The following is a 12206-nucleotide window of genomic DNA, read 5'->3' on the forward strand; positions in this document are numbered from 1 at the left end:
ACAGGTAGCTTACCATTTTCAGTTTTTATTGTTCGTTTGAAATTTTCTTTTTTCTTGTTGTTTCTTGAGTTGGTTTTATTATCCTATTCGTCACAGTTGAAGTGCATTACAAAATGGAGCGAGAAATCAAGAAATGGCGCTGTGATGTGGCTGATGCAGTCATTACTTCATGCACTGTGTCTTTCGGATCTGATCGTTGTCTCTGATTATTGATAAAAGCTCCTAAAATTCTTCCTAATTCCCGAATTTCATTCTCAGCTCTGAAGCTCAGTGGTTTGAATCGTATTCTTCCTCTTGTCCTCAGACTCCCCAGGCAAACGTTGTTATCAATCGGCAATTGAACGCTGTAGATACAGTCAATTTGTTGAGAAAACGTAGTTAAAGAACTTAAAAAAAATAAGTTTTATCTGTGACTATTTTTGGAAGATTTTACCTCATGAATTTTAAAGAAAAGTTGTTTGAATAATTGCTTGGGTTAGAATAAAGTTTACTGTTTGGGTCTAATAAGCACTGACAAAGCATTTCCATGAATGATCACTTTAAAGTTGGACAATATCCAGATATAAACTAATAAGCCTAGTGAAGATTTAATGATACTTAATTTTAGGGGAAAACTTCCCACCCTTTTAACAGAAATTATCTATAGCTGAAAACAATTCAATATTCTGACTTTCCACACTCAAAAATTGAAAACAGATTTAAGCAGTGTGAATATTTTTCGTCTTGCAATACGCTAATATCTACCAGTCCTCTTCTTTTCCCTGGACATTTTATTTTCTGTTGGCTTTCACTAACTTATTTTGATCTCGGTATATCAAGGGACAGTGCTTGCAACACTCTTGCCATCTAGAGAGCTAGTTGTGTACGACTTAGTGCTTCCAGTTTGAATTAAGGTCGCCAGATGGCACAATATACCAGTATCCTGAGACTCCCGCGGAAATTCAAAAGGCATTCAATAAATCTGAATAAATATATTGGGACAAGTTATCGTATTTTACAGTTCGGTTAATTCTCAGCATCCGATAAGATGAATTTCGGGATGAATCACACAAACGGAATTTAAGTTATGCTTCATATATCAACAGGCATTACATTTTAAAGAGAGCGCATATTTCTCTTAGAAAGTAAAAATATGATCCTAATAGTACAAATAACTTCTAAACGAAACATGTTTAATCATGACAATGAAATCTGCAGTATTAGCTTAACTACAATTCTTCCTTCACCATCCACGAACACTGCACCCAATGAACACAAGAAAAGCAGGATCACAGCTGCACCTGAGACCTTTATAAGACGGAAAGCACCTGTTACTTTAACTTCCAAGTGATGAACACTTGTATTTTAACTATTAACTTTCATTTGTAGTCATTAATTTATATTAAATTTTCATTTATGCTTCAATGAACACGAGAGCAATAAAGAGCACTAAATTGCATTATGTAAATATACATGAAGATGGGTGTGTGTGGCCGAAACAGGTTGTACTAACAACAGACACTAGTGAATTTAATGCGACTGTGTGGAGGAAATTAAGAGGAGATTGAACTCAGGTAGTGCTTGCTACCATTCAGTCCAGAACCTTTTGACTTCTCGTCTGCTGTCCAAAAACATCAAAATTAGAATATTCAAAACTATAATTTGTCCTGTGGTTTTGTATGGGTGTGAAAGTTGATCTCTGACATTAAGGGAGGAACATAGACTGAGGGTGTTTGAGAACAGGGTGTTGAGAAAATTTTTTGACCGAAGAGAGAAAAAGTGACTGGAGGTTGGAGGAAACTGCATAATGAGGAGCTTCATAGCTTGTACTCTTCTCCAAGTATAGTTACAACGATCAAGTCAAGGAGGATGAGGTTGGCAGAGCATATAGCACGAATGGGGGAGAAGAGGAATGCATATAGGATATTGGTGGGAAAGCCAGAAGGAAAGAGACCGCTGGGAAGACCAAGGCGTAGGTTGGTGGAAAGTATTAAAATGGATCTTAGAGAGCTGGGATGGAATGGTATTGGTTGGATTGAACTGGCTCAGGATAGGGACTAGTGGGGGCTCTTGCGAACACGGTAATGAACCTTCGGGTTCCATAAAATGCTGGAAAATTCTTGAGTAGCTGCAGATTTGGCTTCTCCTCCAGAAGGGCTCAGCTCCATAAATAAGTAAGTAAGGAGGTAAGTGTGGAAAAGCCACAGCTGTCTTAGCAATAAACAGATGCTTCTAAAGTGGGGGTGTAACAATAAGCGAAGGATTCTACGTGTATAGCACTGTAATCGTTTTCACGTAAAATGAAATTCAATCAGATTGCTATTAGCAAACACAAAATTGTGAATTACAGGAAGAAAACTAGCGCTGAGAGAAGAATGACACGCCTTTATATAAACCAAATATGGACCACAGTTGCAACTCATTATAATCGAATACAAACTGTGGAAATCGGATTCCTGGGATAAGTATCAGGGAGTCCTCTGTTGGGAGAGAAAATAATTACGTAGTCTTGTAACATCTACGGATGACATTAAAGCAACTGTTCTATTTTAAATAACAGGAAAAGTAGCTGCTCCGGTCTAGAAACCCGAGATTAACGGCCGTGGAGATTCGTTGCACTGACCAAGCGACGCCCTCTATCCGCAAAAGTTGTCACTAACTTCGCCGACAAGTGTGGGTCTCTCGGTCGGTATAGTTCACTTGCGGACTAAAAACTAGGGGTTTTTAATATTTTTTACGCTCCTTCAAAATATTTAAATATCAAATTATATTTTTCTGAGTGACAATTTGCTGTTTTCAAACAATGATTGTGATTAAGGTCTTCTGGGATGTGACTCGGTGTAATTTGGCAGATAACTACCTACATACTGCGTAGTGTTGTAGATAGGTGCTCCTAACAGTATGTAGCATGTTTACCAGAATACACAGCGGCACATCCCAGAAAGCAACGCTCTTCTAGATTTCATTTACTTCACTACATTAAGAGACCGCCCATATGGTCTAGTGCTCAGAGTTCCTGGCTAGAGATCCACAGGTCCCGGGTTAGATTCCCAGCGCTACCAGATTTTCTAAGAAATGGTGGGTCTGGAACGGGTCCACTCAGCCTCGTGAGGATAACTGAGGAGTTACTTGAATGGAAAAGTAGCGGTTCCGGTCTACAAAACAGAAATAACGGCCGTGGGGAATTCGTTGCGCTGACCACGCGACACCCTCCATCCGCTCAAGTTGACACTAACTTCGCCAACAAGCAGCGGTCACTCGGTCGCTTACGGACTAAAGCCACGGATATATTTTTGTTTTTTTACTACATTAAGAGTAACAGTGCCTCCTTTTGATGTTACTCTGTTGTAATATGATTGCAGCAACAGATGCTTAAAGAACGATTGCTCGTGCATGTGAATAACATAGGCAGGAAGTAGACAAAAAAGAAGTTCTGACCAAAGATGTCTAACATGCCGACTTCATTAAACTTACGTCTCAACTTCTGACCGAGGTGCGTTTGATGTTCCTATCTATCAACAACATAACGAACCAAATTCTCCTAAATGTAGACTATCCACGCTTGCAGCATGTATAGAACACAATTCATGTACTCCTCTGGAAATTTATGCTCCATACAGTTCCCTAACGTTCCCAGTGTAAACCTTTCTTTAGGTAGAAAACCTAAATACACCGTAATGTCAGCGTTCAATTCGATCGGTTTCTGAATTTTGGTACGACAGTGCCATCTCGTGTTAGGGACTGCAACTACTTGTTCCCTTCTACGAACCATACAAATACACATAGATCACTTTCAAAGTTTATTTACGGAGTGCCTCCCCAGCACTGTTATCGCTGTACCACTTTCGTTTAAAGTATCACCTTAGCTCAGTATTAATCGGACCTTAGCAACAACACGCGTTTTTCTTTCAAATCAGTGTACCATGATACCCTCATTCCATTTCATTACAGGGTACTTTGGTGCGAGCAGCACAGCCACTGAAATATTTCGTAAGGGAACAGGTTCGAAATTCAATTAATAATTCATTACCGTTCTGAGATTTCCTTCCTCCCTTTCGCCGGTTGGCTACTTTGAATAGACCGTGATCATTTTGCAGTTCGCCATGCGCATTGTTCAATTTAGATATGCTTTGGACATCTCATTCCGACGCTACCAGACTTTCTGAGAAGTAGTGGGTCTGGAAAGCGATCCACTCAGCCTCGTGAGGATAACTGAGGAGCTACTTGAATGGAAAAGTAGCCGCTCCGGTCTAGAAAACCGAAATTAACGGACGTGGGGATCCGCTGCGCTGACCACGTGACACCCTCTATCCTCTAAAGTTAGCACTAACTTCGCCAACAAACGACGGTCTCTCGGTCGGTATAATTCGCTTGCGGACTAAAATCACAGAGTCTGTTTTGTTTTTGTTTGTTTGGTAATCTCATTAGCAATATTGGATTACATCCAGAACCATGGAAGCTTATCGTTTTGTCCAAAAGAAACAACATGCTTTTACCTTAACATGTTATGATCCGCTCAAGATCTATGTATCCGAATTTGAAAGGAATTATTCTAATGGCCTTCAGTTCTCTAATCTTTTTTTTTATTATTTCTCTGCGAATTTACAATCTACTCACTACAGTAAGGAGCAATAAGTAAATTGGTTAAAAGTAGAGAGTCAACCAGCGTCGATGCTCTTAAACACAATTGATGCTAGAATAATTCTCTAATCTGAAGACGCTTTAAAGATGGGCGAGATTTAATAATCTCTAAAAGACGCTTCACTATTCAGGCTGTAACATGGAATGGATAACTCTGACATATGTCAAACTAATAATCGCAGGTTGAAAATATAAATTTAGTTCATATAAGAAGTGCTTGCTGACAGCATATAACCAGTTATACAAGACGATCATAAATTCGTGTAAAATTAAAATCAGATGAAAAGCACGACAGCGGTACTGACAGTAAACCAATTAAAATAAAAAAATAAAGAACTATCTTCATGAGAAGCGAAGTTTTAAATAAACACATCTACAGTTCGGCAAATGCTGCCCACAGCAGAGTAACATCAAAATGTAGAAATAAGTCTTACAGCATTATTCACATTGAAATGGAAGACTTCTCCAATTTGCTTGGTGCATATATTGCGATGAATGGTATACATTATAGAACAGCTGTTGATTTCGTCCTTAGAAATGTTAGTAACAGGTAAAGACGTGGAAACTTCTTAATTCGAAATATGTTACAAAATTCAAATGATACAAAAATTGAAATATAATTAAGCGGAATACCTACCTGAATAAATAGACTGTAACGTAAACTTACATTTTTTCTGTATATTTTCCAAGTTTCTTATAATATTCCTTAATAAGGTTATCCCAAACTTAATTAAGGTTATGTGTAAAATTGGTAGCGAATATACGAGTGTGTCGTAAATATGACTAGGAAATGTTGTGTATCTTGAAATAAGTATAACTTTTCCATCAACTTATTCAGTACCTAATTATTAAATAATCCTTCAGCCCCTCATGTTTGGGCCTTCATCGGCTGTTTTCATTGGCAACCAGCACTGAAGGAAATGGTGAAAATTTACAAAAAATATTTTTAAATATCTGAGTCACTATTCTTTACTATGTGGCATTCTCGACATGAAGAACTTTCACACAGGCAGTACGCACGATAATAATAATTAAAATGATAGTACATTCTGCTCATATTACCGTCCTCCATAAATCCTAAACGCTGTAAAGGAAGAACAAAAATGTGGGAAATGATAATACAATATTAACACCACTGCTACATGTTGAGGTTCCTAGTCACAAATTTAACAGCCAACCAACCCACTAACTCAATACAGCAGGCTTCTTGTACAGAAGCTAATGGTGGTTTATCTTTCAGGAGCTTCAGTATCTTTTATTGAAACTCGAAAGTCCACCAACAATTTCATAAGAGCCCGCCACTGGTCGCTATCCTTACCCAAATATAACCGATCCAAACTCTCTCACGCTACATCTTTAAGATTCATTTTAGTATTATCTTCGTATTTATGCCTGGATCTTGCGAGAGATTTCTTCCTTTTAATTTTGCTTGATATTGTAATGTACTGTACCTACGGCTGGGAATGAGAAGGCCACGTGACCCCCATTCCAGATCCATGACAATGAATGTCTTAAAATACGGAGAGTAATAATAAAATTTCCGGCCACTGTAGCCGAGCGGTCTAAGGCATGAACTGTCTTCGCTCTCTAGAAAGCCGGGATCGTGTGTTCGAAACCCACTCGGGGATGTTTTATGTGAGTGTGCGTTTTTCTGTATTTGTGTTGTCCTGTGTTTAGGTAGAGGTCTTGAGGCGAGCTGATCACCCGTCCAAGGAGCCCTACCGTCTGTAAAATGACCAAGCCCTATGCTCCAATGTGGGATGAAAATGAGAAAAAAAAAATATCAAAATTGCGATTTCGTGTGGGAATTCATTATTATTAAATTAGTTCATGTGTGTATTTGGCATGCAATTGCGAATGCTGATTTAACATTTCTTCAGTACCCGAACTCATCTCGCCCCTTTGAACGTGTTGTCAGGCAGTCAGTCCCTCGTTCATCCGAGTGTATTCCCATTGCAAGTGTTATCCTGAAAATGCTAATTGTGTAGTTTGAATTTTGTGAACTATTTTAATTGCCTGATGGCGGTTAAGGGTACGTTCATAAAAATAAAAATATGTGCAGGTGAAAAGATTTTCTTTCCTTTGACTGTGTCATATCTAAAATGTAGCATTTACTTTAGAAGAAAATTCTTTGTCTATTTCTGGTTTCTCCACATTTCCTACCTTCATGTCGTCTGTCTGAATTATTTCTGAGGGCACTTATCATCGGATAGTGACATATCCTTTTATGACGTTATTAGAAAATTGCTCTGTTCTGTTCTAAGCAGAGTACGGAAACCAAAGCCACCGTCCTTAGATCCCACTTTCCTTCTGCAAGGTTACCTACTCAAGGTATGAAGCATCCTCAGACATGGTTTAGACAGACAGCAGTAACTTGCTGTGGAGATCTACTCCGCTGCTTTTCTTCATATGCCAGGCTGCCGCCCAGTGGCGCCCCTGTGGCGGGGCGAGAGACACAGCTGCTCTAGTATCAGGTGACAACGCGTAGGGAATTCCCTTTTAAACAACACGGAAACATAAGCGTGTAATCCAGCCTGGTGACATCTCTCCGCATAATTGGACGTTCTCACGGCGATGAAGATACTTGTATTTGTCTTCTGGTGACACCTTGTAATAATAAAACTTTACCTACGTTCCAGGACAAGTTTCTGCCCCTATGGCGAAGGTAGAAGAGCGAAAACTATTCTGAAGATGGAAGCGGCGCGTTGCTGAGAAAATAAGGTAAGATTTTACCAGAAAACACGGTGTAACGTCCCACAATATAGTATTCTTCAATATCTACGTGCATAAGCACCATGTCATTAAGATATATGTGGGAGTACTACATGATGGTGCGAGTATATTGAGCTGAGTGGACAGATTCACGCTTCTGTCTCAGCACCGTTGAGCAGAATAATCGGAGATAAATCACATAAATATGCAGCCCGCACACCTTCACTTAACGATCCTGTGTTACTAAGCTCCTGATGCCTTGGAATTCGGGCACATCAATTTCCGATTTCAGTGCCTACTCACAGGAAGCATACTGCGTCCCCATTTAAAAACCCAACTTGTTAATACGATCCAAAAATCCAGAAATAGGGGCTGGCTATATCGATTTGGTCCAGCTGAATAGATATTTTCCCTGACGATGGAGACAATATCCGATTTCTGAAGAGTTTTTAAATAAAAATAGGACAATAGATATTGCCCAGAGAGTCAATAATTGTATTAATGTGATTATCGAAATAATTGGTGTTTGTCAAAAATTCACAAACTAACAGTAAATTCCAGTCAAGCGCTGGGTTACTGACGAAGCCTGAACTTACAGAGGATGTGCTGCCTTGTGTGAACTATCTTACACCTCAGTGAGTGGTGATTTATGCTTATGGAACAAGGGTGGAATACTGATGAACAAGGAAGTATAGAAGAAACTCGAATAAACTTGCTTTAGTATAATTTTATCCATCGAGAATCTCACATGAAATCACCCGGTTCTGAATACGAATGTCAGCAGTGACAGGGCAGAATCTAGCCGCCTGATGTGGGAAAATTTATGAGGTGGAACATATAGTAACCACTTTATTTGAAAGGCTTAATAGAATTATTTCTTGTCTCTTCTGTCCTAAGCACCATCAGTAAGTCTACTGGAAGATAGTAGTTAGAACAACACGGCTCACTACAAAGATATTAACCATCTGTAGCTACTGTGACACAGGCAATATATAGAGCTATATATGTATGTATGTATATGTATCGTCACGGATATTGGATACATATTTTTCCTTTGGCACTACAACCACAATTTGGGCCTTGGCCTACTTCCATGAAACTTTCCGTTTCACTTCGGTTTACTAGATCTTAGATATTCTGTAGGATTCCTTGGGCGGGGGATCAGCTCGTCGCAAGGCCTCCGCCTGTACACAAACACAGAAAACCGCGCGCGCGCACATACACACACACAAACTAAACATCATGCCCTGAGTGGGATTCGAACCCACGATCCAGGCTTGCGAGCGAAGACAATACATGCCTCAGACCGCTCGGCTACCGTGACCGGCGATTACACTTGTACACTTATTTTCTGATGATTTCCAGCAGGACAGTAGATCTATATCACTAACAAGCTAATTTCATTTTGCAGGTGATCGTAAAACGAGTGGTGACTGCAAAGCTTGTACCTCCGTGCGGACACGGGCTGTCCTGACTGAAGCATTTCAGTTCCTCCACGCCAATGACGGGCAAAAAGGTAAAGGTAAGAGATAAAATTACCTCTGTCTTTAATTAATTAAGCATCACGACTTGAAGCTTGTCGTGGAGTGGGGTTATGACTCCACAGTTCTTGACCTTGACACTGGATAGAGGTGAGTGGTCAGCTTCAACCCCCAGCCGCTTTAACCCTGGAAATAATCTCTCAGTATCCATTGGAGAGGAGGCCCGGTGAGAAGCAGAGCTGATCTGGGCGCTGTAGAGAAGATGGAAATTAGTACAAAAATTAATGTTTACTGAATATCCTATAATTCGACGCTATGTAGCCTGAGCCGGTGAAAGCAACGATAAACAAAGAACAAAATCAAGTAAATAGAAAGGCATCAGACCTATTCTTCTGCAAACCTTGTTAGACTGATGAGCTCAAGTACTGAAATAGGTGGGAAATGCAGAGCACGTGAGGAAGATCATGGCAGATGCATGTAAAATGTCAGTCAACATTCTGAACTGAACAAACCACTTATATCACCTCAGTTTAAATGGAAGAATAATATTAAAATTGAACTTATAAAGTAGGACGTATTGGGATCCTATTCGTTGGCTTATGATATTGTGCCGTATAGAAACGTTGATAAGCGACCATTGGTAGGAAACGCGCGCAACATACACTCACGCGACAATAGAACTATGTATTCTATGTTGTCCGTGCTGAGATGTTATAACCGTGAGGTTTAGTCGGGATAGTCAGTTCTGTACGGAGTCTGTGAAGTGAGGACTTGAGCGCCTGAAGCTGAAGAATCTCCACTGTTAGAAACTGTTACTATGGAACGGCCGGTGAAGACACAAGAGGCTGGAAAAGGCTTAACGGGTGCTGTGGTGATTTGTGAATTGTGGAGATTAGCGGTGGCGCTGTAATTGCTTGTGTTCTGAGTTGTGTGTATAAGTGGTCAGTAAATCAATTCAACAATCCAAACCCCGTCTATAGTCGCACGTACTTCGTGACAATATGGTCCTGTATGAGGGCCTGGTGAATACGGTAATAAACGTGGGTGTTTAATAAAATGTAGGGCATTTCTTGGAAAAGATCTCTCAGCCTTTCTGGAATATCTGTAGTCCTTGCAGTGAGTTGCCTTGCACAGTGCGCAAGCATAATCACACGAATCCCAGAAAAATCGAAATAAATATCGTCACATAATTTTGAGTAAGCCCTACGAGAAGCCCCGTAACAAATGCTGTTTCTGTTTGTAGTTTCTGACATCAAATATTCCCATGGACTGATAGACGAATATTACTGTATTTCTCCGCTGCCTCTTTACGTAATAATTTCTCAGCGTGAAGCGGTCTTGTAAAGAATTTATTTTTGCTTTGCATTTTCAGATTTACAGATTACTCTCAGGCACTTCCGCACTTATTTTTGGGCTATAGTGCCTTTACTATTAATCCTTTTTTTTATTTATCATTTATTAGCAATCTGAATTTACATTCTATGAGCTAATTTGCTGTCATGTACAATAATTATTCTATTGTACTAGGTTGGCTTGAAGAGCTGTAATCCTGGAGAAGAATTGTTTCTATTGTTTTCTCTTTGAAGATATATTTTTTTAACATATGTTGAAGCTCTCCGAGAGTACTTCTGCAATTATGCAGGTTGCATGCTTATTTCTGAGTTCTTGTTTGAATTACTCTTCGACCATAAGGATGAAGGTCTTAAGTGCCTCCGAAACGTCGGCAGACTTTCACAGGACCACACGGAGCTATATCCCAGAACACATAACTTCATAGCTTCCGCTGTAAGAACCTTAGATCATGAAGTATTCTTCTTCTACGTTTTATGCAAATTACAATATGCCTCTTTTGTTTGAAATTCAATTTTGAGATTTCCTGTGGCCATTGCTGTAACTAAAATAATGCCCACTTCTTTTATGGAATTGATGAATACAAATAAATAATTTCGTTCTATTTTTCGTGGAGGTTAGAGAAACGGGTTCGTCATAATTACGAGTACTAAGTTTGTGTGATCTGAAATTTATATCATCTTGTATACGACCTAAAGTTCTTGCAACGGCGTTTATGAAGAGTTCTCTTGTGGAATGTAATGTTGTGTAGTGCTGTGCTACGCTACTTCTTCCGAGAACTTCTTGTCTAATTCGTATTTCTCCCTTTGTCTTATATCCAAGTATTCTTTTTATGTCTTTTATTCATAAAAATGGCAAAGCAATCCCTGTAACAGGCCGTGGAGGCCCATAGGATTGTGAGAAATCGAGGCTCCCACATTTTCTAGAAAATAAACTCACAGATGGAGGTGAGGTTGTCAGCCTTACGAGCAGGCCGACCTTTACGCCCAGAAAAGTTCCTGGTACTCATTTTTGTTAGAGGTGAAGTCGACCCCAGAGCCACAGTGCGGCCGGAAAGATTAGGTCAATTGAAAAATACGATTACTTCGTCGGGAGTCGAACTTGCGACCTTCCAGCTTGCAGCACAGTGCCTCGACCAACTACGCTAATTCGTGACCCTTGTCTTTTTTCTTAATCACTATCAATTTATGTTCTTCCGTTACAGTAAGGAATCAAGTTTTCGCCGGTACAAAACACCGGGTAAAATTGCAGTTCTATATGCTGAAATATTTAGGTGTTTAGATTAGAAGGCTGGAAGTAAATGACACTGAATTTAATCCGCTCTCAGCACCCAGTGCATATGAAACAGCCATGTTTTCATTCCATTCGCAGCCTATGGTCCATTAACCTACTTAATCAGACCAAGCTGTCGTCACAAACATTATGCTTAACGAGCGTTTTGCGACAGCAGCGTGCATAATGTATTACTTACGTTAGTAAGTTCATATCTGTGTATGTTGTTATCATTATTGCTGTAGAAGTTTCAGAGCGCTCTCCTTAGCCCGAAAGGTAATTATCCTCTGTCGCCAGATGCGGCAGTGTGCATGGTATAACTAGCCAACCCAGGAAGCAGAGTTCACATATCACCTACACAGTCATTCCCTAGAAGCTGATAGTATCTCAACTGATAAATATCTTCCCCGAATTGTATGGATTCGCAAGTTAATTGCTGTGTTCTCAACAGCCAGCAACTGTATCCTGTTCTTAAGGAGATAAAGAAGTTCACAGACTCGATACATCTTCAGGATCGATTTTAAAATCATTCTCTTATTCAGGCCTATGTCTTTTCGCCTATGATTATTTTTTTATTGCTAGTGGGGTGGTACTAAGTCCCTTGTACTGCGACCACGTCTGGCCTACTGTACCAGCCCCAGATGATAGGTGAGGGTGATTGTGGAGCAATTGGTGGAATGAAGATTGGCAGGGGCAACCGAAGTACTCGGAGAAAACCTGCCCCAGCGCTACTTTGTCCACCACAAATCCCACTTGACCAGAACAGGGCTC

The sequence above is a fragment of the Cryptotermes secundus genome, unplaced genomic scaffold, assembly GCF_002891405.2.
Source record: "Cryptotermes secundus unplaced genomic scaffold, Csec_1.0 scaffold275, whole genome shotgun sequence".
NCBI classification, from domain to species: domain Eukaryota; kingdom Metazoa; phylum Arthropoda; class Insecta; order Blattodea; family Kalotermitidae; genus Cryptotermes; species Cryptotermes secundus.